Source organism: Oncorhynchus mykiss, chromosome 3, assembly GCF_057628025.1.
Source record: "Oncorhynchus mykiss isolate SJ-2025 chromosome 3, ASM5762802v1, whole genome shotgun sequence".
Classification (NCBI taxonomy): domain Eukaryota; kingdom Metazoa; phylum Chordata; class Actinopteri; order Salmoniformes; family Salmonidae; genus Oncorhynchus; species Oncorhynchus mykiss.
This window is the reverse complement of record NC_143024.1, coordinates 40357133-40366763: the sequence shown is the minus strand read 5'-3', so window position 1 is coordinate 40366763 and position 9631 is coordinate 40357133. Positions and strand designations below refer to the sequence as shown.

Sequence of the window (9631 nt, the reverse complement as noted above, 5' to 3'; positions counted from 1 at the left end):
GTTATTGAACATTAGAAAAGGTAGTACTTTTATACCATATTATAGAGGGCATATAATTTGAATTGTATTTTATTTTACTTATTTATTTAACTAGGCAAGTCAGTTAAGAACAAATTCTTATTTACAACGATGGCCTGAACCGGCCAAACCCGGACGACGCTGTGCCAATTGTGTGCCGCACTATGGGACTCCTAATCACAGACAGGCTATCAATTGAGACAAATGAACTAACCTTGCTCTTCGAAGTCATACTGTATGTCCGAGTCATGCCCATGTAACAGTTTCTTCCATCCTTCTCATTGCCTTTCTTTTCTACCTGAAGACAAGGACAGTTCTTTTAAAATAATGATTGGCAATCAGTGGTGTAAAGTACTTACGTAAAAATACTTTAAGGTACTACTTAAGTCGTTTTTTTGTGGCATCTGTACCTTACTTTACTATTTATATGTTTGACTACTTTTACTTTTACTCCACTACATTCCTAAAGAAAATAATGTACTTTTTACTCCATACATTTTTTCTGACACCCAAAAGTACTCGTTACATTTCAAGACAAGAAATTTGTCAAATTCACACACTTATCAAGAGAAGGTCCCTGGTCATCCCTACTACCTCTGATCTGGCAGACTCCGTGAACACAAACGCTTAGTATGTAAATAACGTCTGAGTGTTGGAGTGTGCCCCTGGCTATCCTTAAATGAAATAAAACAAGAATATCGTGCCATCTGGTTTGCTTAATATAAGGAATGTGAAATGATTTATAATTTTACTTTTGATAGTTAAGTATATGTTGGCAATTACATTTACTTTTGATACTTAAGTATATTTAAAACCTAATACTTTTAGACTCAAGTACTTGTTTTACTCAAGTAGTATTATACTGGGTGACTTTCACTTTTACTAGTCATTTTCTATTAAGGTATCTTTACTTTTACTCACGTATGACAATTGGGTACTTTTTCCAACACTGTTGGCAATCAATATTACTTTAGCAAAACTGGACACTTCAAAAGAATCAAACATACTTAGATTAGCTTGGCATTTTTCACCTTGTTCGCACATGGCGCCAAAACGCCCAGTTCTCGTGGCAAGCACCTGTCAAGGACAGTTAAGTGTTATCAGCCACTGCAAATAAAATGACAGATGCACAACTACCATGGACGATATATTTTGGCTACTATCCTAGATAATAAGAGAAAGGTAGCACTTTTGGTAAATTACAACTTTTGTATCCTGTATAGCCTTTGGCTATGAGTAGAAAACGTTGCCCCTCAAATTCATCCAGTATGTACTCTAGGATGATAGCATGGTAATGGCATAGCCTAGCTAGTAACCAAACGTTGTTACCTCAAGTCAATACTATTTCATTTAACAATTCAAATTGGCAGTTAATATTAGCCTACCACAAATATGGCCAATTCTAAAAAAGAAACCACAAATATGGCCAAGTCTAAAAAAAGAACATTAGAAAAAATAAACGAACAGCTAACTCAACATTTGAATGGTGATTTCGATTTGGGCATAGTCTACATTTCTTTTGCATTTTTTGCACCGTTCTTACCCTGCGCCAAAACTGCACCTTGACGCGCTGGCAGAAAACAGACGTCTAGGAGATATATAAATGATCAAATGTATTCAATAGTCTTATTAGTGTAGGTCTAGTTGTCAGTAAAAATGACTAGGCCTGTGCACAGCCACTAAGGACTATGTATTTAAAAGTAAAGTCAAAATATATTATATTTTTAGGAATGAAAATATTATCGTTATAAAATTCGTTTGGCCCGTAAAATAAGATTGTATCCAATCGGTTGTCGGAATATGCCTAATTTAAATGTCTCACTTTAAACGTAAACCAATCCAGCTGGGCAAGGCTTGATGGCCGAACATTACGGATATTTTTTTCGTGCTTCATTACAACACAGATTAGCACTAATGGGATTTTCCAAGATTTGATGACATTAACAAACAGTACACTCCAATTGAGTTCCACCTCTGGTTTTTAGTCTCGCAGTCTGTGAGTTTGAGGGGTGGGGCCAACTCAACTTCATGCATGCGGAGACTCCGGCAATAGATGGGGTTGGACGCAAATAACCCAGGATTATGACTGACTTGTCTGAGTTGGAAGGTTTCCGACGCTTAAAAGTGGATTTATGTGGAAATTGCATTAAGAGAGTGACTTACTATCAAGAGCCTTCTTATAAATAACTGCGCTGACTGAAAGAAATAGCAAAATACATACAAACATTTTTCAGTGGATTGCATTTGAAAGATTACTTTCTCATTTTATTTGAAATGAGTTGCAGATTTTTGAATTGCCATAAATAATGCACATGGAGAGTCCAAATGTTTGATGGCAACATAAATTGCCAACTGATAAAATACAACAAAGGGAATGATTTGTCTCTCTATAATGATGATGGATCTCTTTCCCATCTCATGTGGAGGTGTCATGTAGGAGGAGTTCTTTGAAACCAAACAAGTTACGAATTTTCCCTTATAAAATAGGAAATTGAGACCCGACACCTCACTGGATCTCACCATAAGAGGTTCGCAATGCACAGGTAGGTGGAATATTCCAAGATGTTATTCCGCTGTGTATTCTGTATGACTGGATACTGATAATGCATTTTGGAATAGTTTAGATCTCTGTAATTATGGGAAATATTATGGGATCTCTAAGTAATATGGGAAATCAATTATATCATCATCTAAATTACATATTTATTAGGCTAGCCTATTAGCTTACTATGGCTTAATTAGCTTTTAATTAATGATGAATAATAGGCCTTCCTCTAATAAACAACCCTCATTTAAATGTCAAAATGAAAGTATTTTTGAAGTGTTATTATTATTATGTTTTTTTTCATTATGGCAATCATTTTAGTATTCAACTTTTTAAATGTCAGTGACATTGAATTTGATCTTGTTTTATTTTGTTTGCCGTTATTATGTAGAACCAGGTCAGGTGTAAGGAAAAATAGTGTTTGTCTGAACAATATATTTTATGTTATTAACACTCAAAAATGCATTTTCGAAAGAGGAATCATCTAATTTTCAGTAACCTATGTGCATGAGGAACCTCATGATGTTTAATAAAATAGATTTCTCACTTTTTCTGGAAAGAAATCTGAAATTTGAGACATCCTAAATGCCTCCGTTTGTATCCATTAGGGGTGCCCTGATTGTATGGAGGCATGCTTTTGGTTCTGCTGGTCGCTATTCAAGCATATTTAGGGAATAGAGTGCGCAGAAATTGAGCATTTATTTTGGCACTCCGATGTGGCAGCAGCAATTTGGCAGTTAATTAAAACAGCACTGGCCTCTTTTATCTCCCTCTCTCCTTCTTGCTCTCCTCATTCTCCCTCTCTTTCTTTCTCTCCGTTTTTCTGTATCTGTCTGTCTCTGTCTGCTTCTCCACCAGTCTTACATAAACACTGACCCCTTGAGTTCCGCTTCAAAGAGAGAGTGATAGGAAAGGTGGGAGACAGACAATTGGAGACTGAGATTATGGTAGAGAGAGATGCTGGAGTGGACTGGGGCAGGTGGAGATCTCCAATAGATTTTCTTTTCTCCTCAGAAGACCATTGTAGGCAGCTGAAAGTCAGCATGGTGTGCTAGCATGTGCAGCATGCAGACACACAGTGCAGCTAACCCTGACTGCTGGCGCCCCATAGACTATGAGTGCGTTTGAAAGGGCAGGGTGGTGCTGGTAACACAGAGGAATTCTCCTCCTTGTAGATCTCAGTGGGAGCTACCAGACAAGGAGTTGGAGGAGGAAGTAAGGAAGGAAGGAAGGAGAGAGATCTACTGTACTGTACAGAGCAGGCAGTCCTGTAGTGTTATAGTCAACATCTGTAGCACATTTTACCCAGCTTTCCCTGTACAGGAAGTGATTACCCAAATGGGCTGTGGAGGCTCCTGAAGCATTCCAGTGGCAGAGCCAGGTGTTTTTCAGCACACGTGCACATGCAAATGCCCTGCATGGTGCTACTACTACCTGCTGCTTTAGATTAGAGAGTGTTGATGGTGCTGAGCAGTCTTTCGGGTCTAGAACATGAAGGAGAGTGACTACTGATAACGCTTTCCTACCACCTACAGTTGAAGTCAGAATGTTACATACACTTAGGTTGGAGTCATTAAAACTCGTTTTTCAACCACTCCAAAAATTTCTTGTTAACAAATTATAGTTTTGGCAAGTCAGTTAAGACATCTACTTTGTGCATGACACAAGCAATTTTTCCAACAATTGTGTACAGACAGATTATTTCACTTATAATTCACTCTATCACAATTACAGTGGGTTAGAAGTTTACATACACTAAATTGACTGTGCCTTTAAATAGCTTGGAAAATTCCAGAAAATTATGTAATGGCTTTAGAAGCTTCTGATAGGCTAATTGACACCATTTGAGGTAATTGGAGGTGTACCTGTGGATGTATTTCAAGGCCTACCTTCAAACTCAGTTCCTCTTTGCTTGACATCATGGGAAAATCAAAAGAAATCAGCCAAGACCTCCACAAGTCTTGCTGGCAATTTTTAAACACCTGAAGGTACCATGTTCATCTGTACAAACAATAGTACGCAAGTATAAATACCATGGGACCACGCAGCCGTCATGCCGCTCAGGAAGGAGACGCGTTCTGTCTCCTAGAGATTAACATACTTTGGTGCGAAAAGGGCAAATCATTCCCAAAACAACAGCAAAGGACCTTGCGAAGATGCTGGAGGAAACAGGTACAAAAGTATCTATATCCACAGTAAAACGAGTCCTATATTGACATAACCTGAAAGGCCGCTCAGCTAGGAAGAAGCCACTGCTCCAAAACTGCCATAAAAAAGCCAGACTACGGTTTGCAACTGCACATGAGGACAAAGATCGTATTTTTTGGAGAAATGTCCTCTGATCTGATGAAACAAAAATAGAACTGTTTGGCCATAATGACCATCATTATGTTTGGAGGAAAAAGGGGGATGCTGGCAAGCCGAAGAACACCATCCCAACTGTGAAGCACGGGGGTGGCAGCATCATGTTGTGGGGGTGCTTTGCTGCAGGAGGGACTGGTGCACTTCACAAAATAGATGGCATCATGAGGGAGGAAAATTATATGAATATATTGAAGCAACATCTCAAGACATCAGTCAGGAAGTTAAAGCTTGGTCACAAATGGGTCTTCCAAATAGACAATGACCCCAAGCATACTTCCAAAGTTGAAGCAAAATGCCTTAAGGACAACAAAGTCAAGGTATTGGAGTGGTCATCACAAAGCCCTGACCTCAATCCTACAGAAAATGTGTGGGCAGAACAGAAAAAGTGTGTGCGAGCAAGGAGGCCTTACAAACCTGACCACAAACCTGTTACACCAGCTCTGTCAGGAGGAATTGGCCAAAATTCACCCAATTTATTTTGGGAAGCTTGTGGAAGGCTACCCAAAATGTTTGACGCAAGTTAAACAATTTCAAGGCAATGCTACCAAATACTAATTGAGTGTATGTAAACTTCTGACCCACTGGGATGAAATAAATAAAAGCTTAAATAAATAATTCTCTCTACTATTATTCTGACATTTAACATTCTTAAAATAAAGTGGTTATCCTAACTGACCTAAAACAGGGCATTTTTACTAGGATTAAATGTCAAGAATTGTGAAAAACTGAGTTTAAATGTATTTGGCTAAGGTGTATGTAAACTTCCGACTTCAACTGTATATCCTCACTATCATTGCTTCTCTCCCTCTCTTACTTTCTAACTACTCTCCACACTCACTCACTCACTCACTCACTCACTCACTCACTCACTCACTCACTCACTCACTCACTCTCTAAATTAATTTAAAAGGGATTTTCTGGCATGGGAAACATATGTTTACATTGCCAAAGCAAGTAAACATATAATTTCCACGTTTTGTCACCAAAGCCCCACATACCACCCACCACTGTGACCTCTATGCTCTCGTTGGCTGGCCCTTGCTAGATATTCATCGCCAAACACACTGGCTCCAGGTCATCTATAAGTCTTTGCTAGGTAAAGCTCCACCTTATCTCAGTTCACTGGTCACCATATCAACCCACACCCGTAGCACACGCTCCAGCAGGTATATCTCACTGGTCATCCCCAAAGCCAACACCTACCTTGGCCTCCTTTCCTTCCAGTTCTCTGCTGCCAATGACTTTAACCAATTGCAAATATCGCTGAAGTTGGAGACTTATATCTCCCTCACTAACTTTAAGCATCAGCTATCTGAGCAGCTTACCGATCGCTGCACCTGTACACAGCTCATCTGTAAATAGCCCATACAACTACCTACTTCATCCTCATATTGTTTTTATTAACTTTTTTTGTTGCTCTTTTGCACACAAGTATTTCTACTTGCACATCATCTGCACATCTATCACTCTAGTGTTAATTTTCTAAATTGTAATTACTTCGCTACTATGGCCTATTTATTTCCTTACCTCCTTACTCCATTTGCACACACTGTATATAGATTTTTCTATTGTGTTATTGACTGTACTTTTGTTTATCCCACGTGTAACTCTTTCAATTCTGTCTCAGAGCTCTACGGACTATTCCTTCGACCTCATGGCTTGGTTTTTGCTCTGACATACACTGTCAACTGTGGGACCTTATATAGAGAGGTGTGTGCCTTTCCAAATCATGTCCAATCAATTGAATTTACCACAGGTGGACTTCAAGTTGTATAAACATCTCAAGTATGATAAATGGAAACAGGATGCACCTGAGCTCAATTTCAAGTCTCATAGCAAAGTGTCTGAATACTTACGTAAGTAACGTATTTCTGTTTTTTGTTTTTAATAAATTTGCTAAAAACCTGTTTCACTTTGTCATTATGGGGCATTATGGGTAGATTGCTGAGGAAATTGTTTTTTAAATCAATTTTAGAATAAGGCTGTAATGTAACAAAATGTTGATAAAGTCAAGGCGTCTGAATACTTTCCGAAGGCACTGTATGTGTCTCTAATATGGCCATACATTTGACAGGAGGTTAGGAAGTTTCCACCTCATTTTGTGGGCAGTGTGCACATTGCATGTCTTCTCTTGAATGCCAGGTCTGCCAATGGCAGCTTCTCTCAATAGCAAGGCTATGCTCACTGAGTCTGTACATAGTCAATGCTTTCCTCAATTTTGGGTCAGTCACAGTGGTCAGCTATTCTGCCACTTTGTACTCTCTGTTTAGGTCCAAATAGCATTCCAGTTTGCTTTGCTTTTTGGTCAATTCTTTCCAATGTGTCAAGTAATTAAAATGTTTTATTTTTCATGGTTCGGTTGGGTCTAATTGTGTTGCTGTCCTGGGGCTCTGTGGGGTCTGTTTGTATTTGTGAACAGTACCAGCTTGCTTGGGAGACACTTCTCTAGGTTCATCTCTCTGTAGGTGATGGCTTTGTTATGGAAGGTTTGGGAATCGCTTCCTTTTAGGTGGTTGTAGAATGTAACAGCTCTTTTCTGGATTTTGATAATTAGCGGGTATTGGCCTAATTCAAATGTTATGTTAGTTTTGATGGTGTGGTGTAGAAGGCCCTTCTTGCCTGGTGTTTCAGATCGTTCACATGTTTGTGGAAGTTACCTGTGGTGCTAATGTTTAGATCAAGGTAAGTATATTATTTTGTGTGTTCTATGGCAACGTTGTCTAGATGGAATGTGTATTTGTTGTCCTGGCAAGTGGACCTTTTTTGGAACACCATTATTTTTATCTTACTGAGATTTACTGTCAGGGGCCAGGTCTGACAGAATCTGTGTAGAGCTTCTATGTGCTGCTGCGGCCCCGCTTGGTTGGGGACAGAAGCACCAGATCATTAGCAAACAGTGGACTTTCTCTCTCTCTCTCTCTCTCTCTCTCTCTCTCTCTCTCTCTCTCTCTCTCTCTCTCTCTCTCTCTCTCTCTGTTTATGCTGGACTGTTGTCTCGAAGGCAGCTGGCCATTGTGTTTGTCTCCCCTACCATCGACCTGTGGGCGGGTTTGGCTAATGCGACTGGAGCTTACAGCTCGGAGGCAGAGATGGGAGTATAATAAAATAAAAGTAAATCAAACATTGATGTACTGTATGCCTGGGTGAAAGTGCACATAACCTCCCTGTTTCTTCGCTGCCTGCAGTTGTTGAACCAAATAATCTGGATCTGAATCCAAAGAAAATAAAAAAGGCTCAGTTAAAAGCCCTTACACTGGAGCCAATCTCTCCATTCGGTGCCTATGTGGCAGGCACCACCTAGCAGTAATTTCATTATATTACAAAAATAGGAGGTGTGTTGGAGTCCATAAGTAGCACCAGAGCAGGCTCTGTAGGCTGCCACAGTTTTTAGGTGTTTCCCTGTGTCTGTGTGGAAGCAGAGGAAAGCAAAGGCAGCTTGTGGGGCGGACCGGGCCTGAAATTTGGGAGTGGAACGAAACGCTTGTGTGTACTCTTACTTTATTCAGTGCTTTAACACAGGTTGTGTTTATCGCCTGTTTACTGCTCGGCTCTTTTTCATTGGCTCACTCACACTTGCTGCTGATTGCAACTGCCAGAGTTATCTTTCCCTCATAAAGTAGTGTCTAGTGTTCTGGGTTTAAAGGTGCACTATGTAGAAATCTCTCTGCCATTTCCTTGTTGGTAAAATTCGAATAGTTCACCTAATTCCAGTTAATGTGACAAAATAAGCAAGTGTACAGGATCATTGTACCATCTAAACCGCTGTGAAATCTATTTTCCGTAACCAAAATTATTGTATTTTCAGCTATCTGAAGTAAAAGATGCATAAGCGAAACTTAAGAACAGGAAGCATAGAAATGACGCACATAGAACAGTTCCACCGCTTCTTAGACTTGCTTTTAATGAGAATGATAGCTAGAACTCATATTTCTATGTGAATTTGGTTGGGTAGCCCAAAGAGTTACATATTGCAGCTTTAAAATGGAAAAATATGATAGAGAGCTAAAGACAGCTTTTTAAAATATTGTTGGATTTAGGTGCAGTTTTTAGGGAGTTTTATTTACATAGAAGTTGACAGTGGAGATGGCTGTTTTGGCTTAATGACACTACAGTATAAGCAGTGCTTGATTTAGGCAGGAGATCACCGGAACTTAGTACCGGCACCTCTGATTTTCTATTGCTTGAGTTCTTGCACCTGTTACAGAATAATATTATTAGCTCAAAAGTATTGCTGAGTTCCTGAACCTAATTCAGTCCAAGTCAAACACTGAGCATAAGTATGTGTCTGATTTTAGGACCCCAAAAATGTACAGTGTTCTGGGAGTCACAATCAGAACATTGGTTTTGGCTAACCATAATAATCAGGACTATTTGAATGTACTTTTGGTCTCTTGAATGTCGTTGAATTAACTTAATTTACATTATGCAATAGAGTATGGTACAGTGTCACTCCATTACTGCTTTACTGAGCTCACATTTTCTTGTACTACTCCTACCACATCAGCCAGTGAATTAGGCCTCTGAGATCTAGATGACGTTATTTTGACAGGTTCATCGGTAGGCTAGGTTTCTGACTCTGAGCTCTGTGTAGTGGCACTTTGTCAGTTTCGAAAAATTCCCAGAGGGCGGGAGTTCCCTTTCACTGGAGCCTGCCTGATTTAATAATTGATTCATCAAAAGGACTTACAAAGCAGGGCAATTGAA

General features: G+C 39.5%; 1 protein-coding gene across 1 annotated transcript in view; it reads left to right on the top strand.

The window, feature by feature from the left end:
• The first annotated feature begins 2052 nt into the window (after window positions 1–2052).
• Window positions 2053–9631, top strand: part of rspo1 (R-spondin 1) — a 30120-nt gene continuing 22541 nt past the window's right edge. The window contains exon 1 of the mRNA XM_021595405.3: window positions 2053–2561. The gene's annotated coding sequence lies outside the window, so the exon portion shown is untranslated. The remainder of the gene's footprint in view (window positions 2562–9631) is intronic.